General features: G+C 43.3%; 1 long non-coding RNA gene across 3 annotated transcripts in view; it reads left to right on the forward strand.

The window, feature by feature from the left end:
* Positions 1–13,192, forward strand: part of LOC102413559 — a 146,370-nt gene that overhangs the window by 69,124 nt on the left and 64,054 nt on the right. The window contains exon 1 of one of the 3 annotated variants that reach the window (XR_003104234.2): positions 5,509–5,730. The exons of the other annotated variants lie outside the window; for them this stretch is intronic. This is a non-coding gene — a long non-coding RNA (uncharacterized LOC102413559). Of the gene's footprint in view, positions 1–5,508; positions 5,731–13,192 lie in introns of those variants that run through there. 3 annotated transcript variants of the gene reach the window in all.

The raw sequence follows: 13,192 nt of genomic DNA on the forward strand, positions 1-13,192 counted from the left end.
GGACATGCTCAATAGAAGTGATGAATCTGATTAGAATAATGACTTCTTCACCCAATTCGCTGAAAAGCAGTTGGTTCATTAGTGATGAATCTGATTAGAATAATGACTTCACCCAATTCACTGAAAAGCAGTTGGTCCATTTGATAATAAAAGTAACCAATCAGCTAGTGTTTGTGCTGCAGTCTGTAATTTGGAGAGTTTTTCTCATGTCTCCCAACAGTGTTTTGCTTTTTCATTTCCTCCGATCTCTTCTTCACCTCTCTTTGCTCCCTTCACCTGAGATACTCTTCCCTCAGTTCTTCTACATGGTATACTCCTATTTTTTATTTTATTTTTCAATGTTATTTTATAGCCACATCAGGCAGCATTCGGGATCTTAAATCCCTGATCAGGGATGGAACTTGGACTCCCTGCCAATGGAAATGTGGAGTCTTAACCACTGGGCCACAGGGGAAGTCCCAATATACTTCTACTTTTATTTTCAGGGTAAGTAGCTCTTTCTTTCTCCAGGCCTCCTCTCCTGCCCTCCCCCATCAAGCCTGGATTACCGCCCTCACTGGTCTCCCGCACCCTATACTCACCCGTCCATGCGTACTCAGTCGCTCAGTCGTGTCCAACTCTTTGCGACCCCATGGTCTGTAGCCCACCAGGCTCTTCTGTCCTGGACGTTCTCCCAGGCAAGATACTGGAGTGGGGCGCCATGCCCTCCTCCAGGGGATCATTCCCAACCCAGGAATTGAACCCACGTCCCTTGCATTGGCAGATGGATTCTTTATCGCTGAGCCACCAGGGAAGCCCTATACTCACCCACCTCACTTCTCAACTGTCTCACTATTGGATCCTCAGCACCCAGCCCAGTTTGGAAACAGTCCAGACTCTCAACACACATCTGCTGGTTGAGTGAAGAGGGTGCAGATGAACAGGAGCTCTGGGCACCGCAGCAAGAGTGTAGGGAAGTGATGACAAAATGGTGGCCACAGATTGGACAGACCGGGAGCCAAGATTGCCTGGCCTGCTGATTTCTGTCATGTCAGCTCTCCAGTGGGCCCTCCATTGCAAATCCTGAGTTGTCTTGCCATTGCAAGTGGAGCAAGTCCCCTGGCCCACCCAGAGGAGGCCAGCTTCCTCCAGCTCTCTTTGTCTGCAGCCTCCCCCCGCCCCCCACTTTCCATTCTGGGGCTCTGTCTGCTTGTGGAGTCAGGAGGGGACTGTCTGCACCTTCTGCAGAGACAACAAGGGAACATGACGTTTCACTCTGGCCCCAACCCCAAGCGTCATTGGTGTTGGCTGGCGATCAAAGCCGCCGTTCCATTTTTAACCTTCATCAGGCCCCACCTCACCCTGAGCATGTGTTCCCGACATTTCATTGTGTGCCAGGGGGATAAACAAAACCCACCCCCTGAGTCCAGGGGAGGATGCCTTCGGGGGAGCTCTGAACTCGGCTGAGGCAGATAAGTGACTTTTCCACCCGGAGCCCCCCTTGAGTGCTGTGGTTTTTCCTGAGCTTACATGACACCACAGTAAGGGAGATGGATGGCTTTATTTTTGTGCAGAACAAATCTACAGATGGTGACCCCCGACCAAAAAAAAAAAAAAAAAAGCAGAGGCCGGGAGGAGGGTCAGAGAAGTCTATCTTAGACTTTCCTTTTTCTGTCTCCAGTCTCCGAACTCACGTCTCCTGAGTCTCCTATAAATGTCTCCATCGGTGATTATTGGGGGATATCGACAAGAGATAATTTGATTTGATTTTCAAATGAATCCAGATACAAATGAATATATTTTTTAGAATTCTCAAGCAATTAAGAATAAATAGGAGGAAGAAAGGGGCTTCCTTGGTGGTCAGCAGTAAAGAACCTGCTTGCAAATCAGGAGCAACAGGAGACACAGATTCGATCCCTGGATTGGAAAGATCCCCTGGAGGAGGACAGGGCAACCCACTCCAGGGTTCTTGCCTGGAGAATTCTACAGACAGAGGAGCCTGGCAGGCTACAGTCCACAGGCTCACAAAGAATCAAATACGACTTAGCAGCCAAACAGCAAACAATACTATACTATATAGTACTATGGTATAAAAAGCGTAGTTCACACTATACATGCAAACAGGATCAGACTCTTAATGGTGTTTCACAAACTGCTTTTTTCCACATCCTAGATGTCTTTCCATGTGCGTGAATTTAGAACAAATTCATTGCATTTCGCAGCTGCCAAGTAGCCATCTGTGTAGCTCTGCTATCCCTTAACCAGTTCAAGAGAGCTGGTTTGAAATCCCCACCTTAAAGCAAGCTCATACTTTATTTTTATTCTTATGATGCTCCCTCTCTGCTGTCTTGACCCAGCTGAGGTCTTAGTTTTCTGCTTCCTCGATTGCAACCTTGTCAGCACTAAGATGGTGGATACACACTGGCAGAAATCCCTTTGGATTTCTCCGTTATGCTTTAGCTTGGAAAAAGCCGCCCATTTTCCTTGGGCTTCACCCCCCTAACATGTTTCCACATTTGTTTCTTTGTGGTGGCAATGATTACATCAGGCTTTCAGGGGATGGGGCCTGGAGATTTATAGTCTCTTTAATTTTTTAAGATTTTTTTTTTGATGTGGACCATTTTCAAATTATTGAAGTTTTTACAATATTGCTTCTGTTTTATGTTTTGGTTTTTTGACCGTGAGGCATGTGGGATTGTAGCTCCCTGACCAGGGACAGAACTCCCACCTTCTGCATTGGATGGTGAAGTCCTAACTGCTGGACCACCAGGGAAATCCCCGTAGTTTCTAAAGTGCTCTTTGTGTGTTCTGATGGACTTCTAGAACCAAGAAACATGAAAAGGCATGGAAAGAAATGACCTCTGTTGTCCAAAAGGACCAAGATCTCATTCTATCTCTGATTTTGGGATAGATAGCGACTTTTCAGTTCAGTTCAGTCACTCAGTCGTATCTGACTCTTTGTGACCCCATGGACTGCAGCACGCCAGGCCTCCCTGTCCATCACCAACTCCCGGAGTTTACTCAAACTCACGTCCATTGAGTTGGTGATGCCATCCAACCATCTCATCCTCTGTCATTCCCTTCCCCTCCCACCTTCAATCTTTCCCAGCATCAGGGTCTTTTCAAATGAGTCAGTTCTTCGCATCAGGTGGCCCAAGTATTGGAGTTTCAGCTTTAGCATCAGTCCTTCCAATGAATATTCAGGACTGATTTCCTTTAGGATTGACTGGTTGGATCTCTTTGCAGTTCAAGGGACTTTCAAGAGTCTTCTCTTTTGAACCACAGTTCAAAAGCATCAATTCTTTGGCTCTCAGCTTTCTTTATGGTCCAACTCTTACATGCATACATGACTACTAGAAAAACCATAGCTTCGACTAGACGGACCTTTATTGGCAGGGTAATGTCTCTGCATTTTACCTTGCAAGAAAACACAGTTTCCTTGTCAGCAAAATTGGGAAAATTATAACCAAAGTGACCTTGCAGGATTATTCTGAAGATGAAAGTAAGTGTGAGGGACACAGCTGTTGCTTAATAATGCCAGCTTTTCTTATTTTCTGAGAAGTGTTAGAAGTAGGAGATGGTCCATTTCTGGGCTTGAATCTAAGCCTCGCCTCTTTTCAGATAACTGGATAACTAACTAACCCCTGTGAGTTTCCATTTCCTCATCTGTAAATTGGAGCTGAAATAGTCATCAAAAATTATTGTCAGATATATTGAAGACTTCCCTGACAGTCTGGTGATTAAGACTCCAGGCTTCCAATTTAAGGGACTAGGGTTTGATCCCTGGTTGGGGAGCTAAAATCCCACATACCTTGCAGCACAGCCAAAAAAACAATTTAGAATATATTGTATAACACGGGGAATATAGCCAGGATTTTATAAAACTATAAATTGAGCATAACCTTTAATAATTGTGAATCACTATTTTGTACACCTATAACTGACATATTATACAGCAACTATACTCCAATAAAAAATTTTATCACAAAGCTTACAAGTAATGTATATAAAGGACCTAGTTCAAGCACTCAAATGGTAGCTGTTCTTACAGTTTACTTAATTCTAATTCTTCTGTTTTCACTCTAGGCAAGGATTGAATTGTCTACTATTCCCACCCTGTGGCCATGCTTTCAGGGCTTTCTTACTTGAAGAAGATGCTTATTTATATGTAGAAAATATGGAGACAAAAGTCAGAAACTTCATTCTAATCTTGCCTTTCCTATTTACTTCTCATATGACCTTGAACAAGGCACTTGGCCTCTTACTTTTGTTATTTCTAAATTGTGCCATTATTTGTAATACAAACAACACCGTGTTTCCTTGATACTTAACAGTTTATGAATCATCTTCATAGTCCTTATTCTAGGCCAACTTCCCGGCTAGTGGGTTGAAGATCATAAATACACATTCAGTACATCAACGTTCTATCAAATTTGGAGCCCCTCTAAAAAAGAAAATCTTTTTTTTTTTTCTTTTAGGAAGCAAGTTTGGGCAGAGGGGTGGGAATGGGTGTTAAGATTTCCTGGGCTACTCAGAGTATTTGCTTCTTTATTCATTCAACAAACATTGTACAATTGCTTATAATGTGCTTGTTCCTGTACTATGATCTGAGGATAAAAGAAGACATTATTATCATTACTCTTGGGAGTTTCTTTGTCGAATGGCAAAGATGTACATGGAAACATTTAATATACTGGAGGGGCAGCAGGTAGTCTGATTGAGGCATGCAGGGGGTGGGAAGTGGAGGAGTGAATACTTAATCCTGCTTGCAAGGCTGGGGGTTAGGGGTGGTGTTAAGAAGAGGTTTTAAGACAACCATATCCTTGAATTCATCATCAGTGATATGAGTTCACTGAATCAAGATGTGGTCAATGGGCATGATGGGTCATAAAGAGAGTTTAAAGCTTCCCCGGTGGCTCAGATGGTAAAGAATCTGCCTCCAATGCAGGAGACCCAGGTTCGATCCCTGGGTTGGGAAGATCCCCTGGAGGAGGGCATGGCAACCTGCTCCAGTATTCTTGCCTGGAGAATTCCGTGGACAGAAGAGCCTGCTGGGCTACAGTCTTTGGGGTCACAAAGACCTGGACACGACTGAGTGACTTTCACTTTCACTTTCATTGACTGTTCAAAGTCTTATAGGCATCTTCAAGATACTCCAAGAAGCCTATGGAACAATATATGAGAACGGGAGATGAAGTCAGAGCAGTCAGTGGGGCAGAGCTTGAGAACCCTGTGCTCCCTAATAAGGGACCTATCTCTTCTGAGGGCAATGATGGGCTTCACGTGGGCGGGCCACATGGGGACCCCAGTTGCATTTCTCAATGATGAGATTTGGTAGCGACCCAGTTTGGGTTCTCCAAAATGCAGAGCCTGAGACAAGGATTTGGGTGAAAGGGATTTCTTTGGCGTGTGAACCCAGGAAGCACTAGGAGGGGGTGGTGAAGTGAGTCAGGGTAGGAGACAAAGCCAAGGAAAGGTGCCCTACAGGGCAAATGAGGTTCCATGCCTTCAAGCCTTTGAGAGACATTGTGGACACCTCAGGCTTTTCCACGGTGGGTGAGGAAGCTGGGTGTTTATCCATCAGCTCCTCCCATCACAGGATGTGGGATGCTCCTGGGACATCCACTCCCTGGCACTTCCTGTATGCCCGTCCTGGGCTGAGCATACTCTAAGTCAGAGAACACTCTTGGACAGAGTGACAGGGCGGTTTAGGCAGGAAGCCAGGTATGAGGACGGTCACTGAAGCTGCAGGTAGTTTCTTCTTCTTCTTTTTTATAGTAATCAATCAAAGAAGTTTATTTGTTTATTTGTTTATAATTTTTATTGAGCACCATTTTTTAAAAATTGAAGTATAGTTGATTTACAATGTTGTATTAGCTTCAAGTGTAAAGCAGTGACTCTATCGTAAGTGTGTGTGTGTGTATTCTTTGATAGATTCTTTCCCCTTATAGATTATTACAAGATATTGAGTATAGTTCCCTGTGCTACATATAGTAGGTCCTGTTGGTTATCTATTTTATATAGTAGTGTGTATCTGCTAATCCCAAACTCCTAATTTATCCTTTCCCCCTTTCCCCTTTGGTAACCATGAGTTTGTTTTCTATGTCTATGAGTATATTTCAGTTTTGTAAATAAGTTCCTTTCTATCATTTTTTTAGATTCCACACAGAAGCGATATCACATGATGTGTGTCTTTCTCTCTCTGACTTACCTCACTTAGTAGGATGATCTCTCTGTCCATCCATGTTGCTGCCGATGGCATTCTTTCACCCTTTTCCATGGCTGTGTAGTATTTCATTGTATATATATGCCACATCTTCTTTATCTATTCATCTATTTGTGGGCCTCAAGGTTCTTTCCACGCCTTGGCTGTTGTAAATAGTGCTGCAATGAACACTGGGGTGCATGTATCTTTTGAATTATAGTTTTCTCTGGCTGTATACCCAGGAGTGGGCTCATTGGATCATATGGTAACTGTACTTTTAGTTTTCTAAGGAACCTCCATACTGTGAAAAGAAACACCAAATCCTGATGGCATCATTTGAGTATCAGAATCCAATCATGCCTAAAGGCAGACAACTCTGCTCCTAGACATTTTTATGTGAATCAAGACACTGTTTTTATTTCCTTAAGTCTATTTGAGTTGAATTTCTCTCCCTTGCAAACATAAAAACCCCAATTAATAATGTCTTCGGGGCATAGCAGGATCTCTTTATCTAGGGGATAGGCATCTAAGATACTAGGATATTGAACCATCCAAATAATAACTAAAACCTCAGCAACAATTATGGGCTTCCCTGGTGGCTCAGAGGTTAAAGCATCTGCCTGCAATGCGGAAGACCTGGGTTCGATCCCTGTGTTGGGAAGATCCCCTGGAGAAGGAAATGGCAACCCACTCCAGTATTCTTGCCTGGAGAATCCCATGGATGGAAGAACCTGCTGGGTTACAGTCCATGGGGTCGCAAAGAGTCGGACACGACTGAGCAACTTCACTCAGCAACAATTTATTGAAGGCTTTCATACAGCACATAACTAACTACATCCAGAGGCACTATTATCAATCCCATTTTGTAGATAGATAAATCAACGCTCAGAAAGGTTAAGCAACTTGCACAAAGTCACACAGCTGGTGAGCAACTAGCAACCACACTGCTGTTTCTCTGTCTCCCGACTCTGCCTTGTCAATGTCAGCTTCCCACGGTTCCTGCCTAAAGCATTACAAGTTCCCTACTGAATAGACTGAGATGAGCTGAACTTTGCTAAACACTCACGGAGCATCTGTAGTGTCACTTCATTACCAAGGTGTTAGCGGAGGTCAACAAACAGACAAGAGAAAGGTCGTGCTCTCACTCAGAGCTTTTAGCTCTTCTTCCCTCCCAGCCAGTCTGCTAGCGTGCCAGCGTGGCTGGGAAAATGGCCTGTCACCAGATACTCTGTTCATCTCCGGGTTTCTGTATACAATCTTATTTCCTGTCCTGATTGGAACCTCCATTAGGGGGGCCGAAACAAAGTCTGCCTTATAAAGTATATACACATAAATGCTGTCTCCAGAGCCCCCAGAATCTAGATTATTAAGTGTGCTTATCCAAGTATCTCCTAAAACTTTGAAACATTAATCCTATTTGCTCTAAATTCTGTATAACCTCATGCAAAAAGCAGAGAAAGAGCCCTGGTCTTGTGGCTTTTGGAGATGAAAGATTCTGATAGCACTGAGTGGTGCCCAGCCATTGAAAGTCTAACAGCCATTTAACGAAGCCGCTGCACCTGATAGATACAGTTAAATACCAGGGAGTGTCCTCAATCTGACACTGAAATCAGAGATATTAAAACATTTAAATATTAAAAAAAAAAGAAAAAATTCTGAGTCCATCCAGTGTTAAAGATCTGCTAATAGTTTTAAGGGCTGCTTAGCACAGGGAACTCTGCTCAGTTCTCTGTGATAACCCAAATGGGAAAAGAATTTGATAAAGAATAGATAAATGTGTTGGGCCTCCCAGGTGGCTCAGTGGTAAAGAATCCACCTGCCAGTGCAGGAGACATAAGAGACACGGGAGGAAGTCATGGCAACCCATTCCAGTATTCGTAGCAGGAGAATCCCATGGACAGAGGAGCCTGGCGGGCTACAGTCCATGTGGTCACACAGAGTTGGACACGACTGAAGTAGCTTAGCTTGCAAATACACACACTTGCAAATACATGTGTAGGTACAACTAAATCACTTTGCTGTATACCTGAAACTAACACGCTTTAAATCAACTATATTCCAATATAAAAGAAAAATTAAAAACAAACCAAGACCAAAATCAAAGAAAGCCCACTCTTGTTCTATTCCTCAGTTTGGTTTTAGCTGTTTTCTGAACTCTGCTCAAGCAAGAAGAAAGGCGGAGTGTGGAAAGGGCATACCTCTGTAAACCTGGGGATGTAGCAATGAACCGAGACCCAGCTGGTCTCTCGCAGGAGGCTGCAGGGTCTTCTGTGACCTAGAGATTGAATAAAGGGGCAGGGATTTTCCCCATGTTTGTTCTCAGGACAAGGGCAACCAGAGGAAAAAAAATACAGAGGAGAGTTTAGATGATTTAGAAGCCCAAGTTAAAGTCTCTTCTATGCCACTGGTTGGTCTTGAACAAGTTCTTCTCTTTCTCTGAGCCTCAGTTTCCTCCTCTGCTGTAACCAAATTGGACCGGAAGCTCCAAAAGGCCATCATTGAACCCCCATGTTAGAATCACCAGGGCCAAAGACATTAAAACGCAGTTTCCTAAGCACTAGCCTGATGGAATCAGAATCTCCCACCCATGTGCTATGAACCTATATTTTTAGCACGCTTCTTCAGGTGATTCTGAGTCGAAGTCAAGTATGGAAATCACCCGAGTAGCTCGGCCTGTGGTCCCTCCCAGCTTTAGCATTCTCCTAGGGTGTTTTCGGGACAGATGTCTGGGTGTTCTGTTCTCTCTTGGAAGAGAGACAGGGGTTCTTGGGGGCCCTGAAGTGAAACAACCCGATCATCTTTCTCAAACCAGCCACATGGGAAATAAACTGGAGGATCTAGAGACTTCAGGTTTATCATTTAAAGAAGAACTCAAGGACTTCCTTGGTGGTCCAGTGGTTAAGAATCTACTTGCCAATGCGTGGGACATGAGTTCGATCCCTAATTGGGGAAGATTCCACATGCCGTGGGGCAGCTAAGCCTATGGCATTGCCACTACCGAGCCCGTGCTCTAGAACGCGTGCTCCACAATGAGAAGACTGCGCAGGGCAACCAGAGTAGCCCCTGATTGCCGCAACTAGAGAAAACCCCCCAAGCAGCAATGAAGACCCAGTGCAACCAAAAACAAAGAAAGAGAGAACTAAGCCCCATTTCTAGATTAGCTAGACAAAGGCACTAGATGTCAATACTTTTTGGGCACTTACTCTGGGCTACACACTTCACATGGATTACTCTTTTTGAACTCCCCATCCTAGAAGTTAGATGCTATTATTAACATCCTTATATTACATTTGAGGGGATGAAGGCTGAGTCATTTCCTCCAAATTCCAGAGCTAAGAACTGTGGCAGCTATAATCACAAACCCAAATAGTCTAATTCCTGATGCTGAGCGTCTCCTAACCATGCCCTCCGGTTGCTACTGCTGTCACGACCACTTGTGATTGATCTAGCATCTGCTCTGGTGGATCAGACGGTAAAGAATCTACCTGCAGTGCAGGAGACCTGAGTTCAATCCCTGGATCAGGAAGATCCCCCAGAGAAGGAAATGCCAACCCACTCCAGTATTCTTGCTGGAGAATTCTGTGGGCAGAGGAGCCTACCAGGCTAAAATCCATGGGATCTCAAAGAGTTGGACATGACTGAGTGACTAACACTTTGACATGTGCCTGAAATCTTGCAAAGTCTTTATGCTTATTGACTGTTTATGAAAACCTTCTTGATACTGGTTTTTTTTTTCTCATTTTAAGGATTAAGAAATTATGGCTAAGAGTGCTTTTCTCTATTGTACCCAGACTTACATAGAAGTTGGCCTTAAATATATACACTTGGTGGAGAAAGTCCACCCGTAACATAAACATCGAGAGGGATGCATGTACGTATGTGTGTTTGTGTCTGTAGCCCGATTACCAAACAGCTCTTTGTGTTTAAAGGGATGGACTTTGCATTGCCCAGAACAGTTGAGAGGGTGCAGACTCCAGTCTTTAATTCCCTTTTTGTAAGAAGTGTTGTCCAAATAAAATAAACAGAACTTGTAATGGCTCATTGTGTTGCTGGCCTGAGCCATCTCACACGTCCGGCCTCTGTCATCCCATCTGGAAGCTGCCCCTTCACTAAAAGGAGCCGGGAACATTAGCAGTGGAATTTATATTTTTTTAATTATAGAAAGGGATTGTTTAGACTGATCTCAGGACCATAACATGGAATCATAGAGCAGCAGGTTGAGACTGATTTTGCTAGACCAAGAAAGGACTGATTTCATGATGGTTTTGGTGACTGCTTCTCCATCACTTTTAACATTAATGCTGAGATATATGGTGGAATGGGAGGTAGTGGGGTTTGATCACTCTTGGCTTCAGTTTACCATGACCACAAACCTTTGTTTTGGTGCAAAGACTGAAAATGGGGGACAGGAAAGTGTGCTGGGCTGAGTCTGGGCTTTTGTTCTCTCTGCAAACAGAAGGTAGGTGACTGCTTGCCACCTTGGAAGTCTCAGTCTGCCCATCTGTACAATAGGAGGACTGGGTGGGAAGATTCCCAAAGCCAGGCTGTTTTTGGCTGGAGACCTGGGGTACAGTAAATGCAGCCATGGTCATCACACCTGGCTTGCAGGCAGATGCAGTCGAGCGCCCAGAGTACAGGACATGCATTAAAAACCTGTCTCTAGCCTGGATGGTAAGGAAGTTTCGGGGAGAATGGATACATGTATATGCATGGCTGAGTCCCTTTGCTGTCCACCTGAAACTATCACAACATTGTTAATTGGCTATACTCCAAAATAAAAAGTTAAAGTAGTAAAAAAAAAAAAAAAAGAAAAAAAGACCTGCCTCTGCCACCATCCAGCGGGATGACCTTGGGCAAGTCCTTTACCTCCCTGAGCTGTTTCCTCATGGCATGGGGCTTACAGAAAGAAATTTCTCAAAGTGCGACCAGAGTACTTTCTGGATGAACAAACCCTGGGGCACTTGTTAACAACTCAAATCCCTGGATCCCATCCCAGATCTGCTGTATCTGAATCTCATGGAGGGGAGAGGGGAGGAAGGGGATATGCATTTCAGCAAAGACCCCAAGGTGATTCTTAAGCACATTGACATCAGATAATGTGTTAAAGTGCCTCACAATTTTTGAGTGAAGGCTCCAGGCATGATTAATGACTTTTATGAACTCATGCTCTAAAAAAATCACCTACTTGGCTCCATTGAGCAGTGTCTTGTTGGACCTGTAGATTTTTCCTTTATTTATGAACATATCTTAAACTCTGTTTACTGAACACTTATCCTGAACCAAATTTAACATATAGAGCCTCACTTATTCTTACAAGCACCTTAGGAACTAAGGACTATTCACTTAGATATTTATTTGTATTTTTTATTTATTTGACTGCCCCAGGTCTTAGTTGCAGCATGCAAACTCTTAGTCGTGGCGTGTGGGACCTAGTTCCCTGACCAGGGATAGAAGACAGGTCCCCTGCATTGGGAGCTCAGAGTCTTAGCCACTGGACCACCAGGGAAGTACCAGAACTGAGGACTATTTAAAGTAAGGAAAATGACCTTCAAGGAGATTAAAAAGCTTGTTTGGGATTGTGCCCTACGTAAGATATGGAGCTGGATGTGAACCCAGATGTATCTGACTCCAAAGCCTATTTAATAGGCAACCTCCTGTTCTTTCTTAACCAGGGTTACCATGATGGACTTCTCCGGGGGTGGGGGGCACCGTTCATGTAGAAAATAACATAAACGGTGCCCTCCATCCCCCAGAGTTCTGAATCAAGGATGTCCTGCAACCCTCTATTCCTCTTCTCTCATCCTTCCCTTGTCTTCTTTCAGTCTTAGCTAAAATCTCCTTACTTCTGGCTAGAATAATCCAGTCCTAAGTGATAACATTTTTATTTTCTACTCCATCTTCACATATGACATTAGCTACTGTCATGCTTGTGGGGATGGACTAAGAGTTATCCCTACCTCCCTCCCACCCCCACATTTTTTAGGTTGTAATTCTTTTGTTTCAGTTATCTATGGCTGCATAACAAACTGCCCAAAACTCAGTAGCTTGAAAACAAAATTTGTTACATTTTTAAAATGTTTTGCAGATTGGGAATGTGGGCAGGGCTCAGCTGGGTAATTCTTCTGTCCCATGCAGCATTAACAGAAGTCACTTGGGGTGGTCTAGAGCAGAGGTCAGGAAACTATGGCCTGAAGACCAAATCCAGCCTGGCAACTGTCTTTGTAAATAAAGTTTTATTGGAACACAGCCATGCCCATTCTTTTTTTTTTTTTTTCTTTTCAGATTTCACACTTTAATTTCTATTTTTCCAGTTTCAAAGGTAAAATGTCCTTATAAAGATCAAATAAAATATATACATAAAACAGAGATAATGAAATTGTTGCACATGTTCTTCCTCTGGAAAATCTGTGGAAATATTCTTTGTTTAAAGCTTTGAGAGCATTCCTTCAGAGAATTTCCTTTGGGGATACACACATTTATTTCAATGAAATAGAGAGACAATACTAAAAATATGTTTATTATTCTGCACGTATTTTTCTAATTCACAGGCTTACAACATTTGCAGGGTGCACTTTTTACTTAGCAATAAACTCTGAACATGTTTTAGGTCAGTATATATATTTGTACATCGTTTTATGAATCACTCACTTTTCAGTAAGATTGCTTCCAATTTTAGGATTTTTTTTTTCTGTTCACAAGTTATATATCATGCCCATTCTTTTATATACTGTCTATGATGGTCTTCATGCTATAAAAGTAGAGTAGGAACAACAGATGCTGGATGGCCTGCAGAGCCTTCAGTGTTTGATATCTGGCATTTTGTAGAGAAAGTGTTCTGATCTCTGATCTGGAGGGGCAGAGCAGGGGGTGTCCAAAACAGTTTCATTCATTTCTCTGGGGCCTTTCATTCATTCATTTCACTCTGTCTGGCTGGCAGAGTGGCTCAGTCAGAATTGCTAACTGAACCACCTACAAGTGGTTTCTCCCTAACATAGAGAAATGAACTGC

The sequence above is a fragment of the Bubalus bubalis genome, chromosome 17 (assembly GCF_019923935.1).
Source record: "Bubalus bubalis isolate 160015118507 breed Murrah chromosome 17, NDDB_SH_1, whole genome shotgun sequence".
NCBI lineage: Eukaryota > Metazoa > Chordata > Mammalia > Artiodactyla > Bovidae > Bubalus > Bubalus bubalis.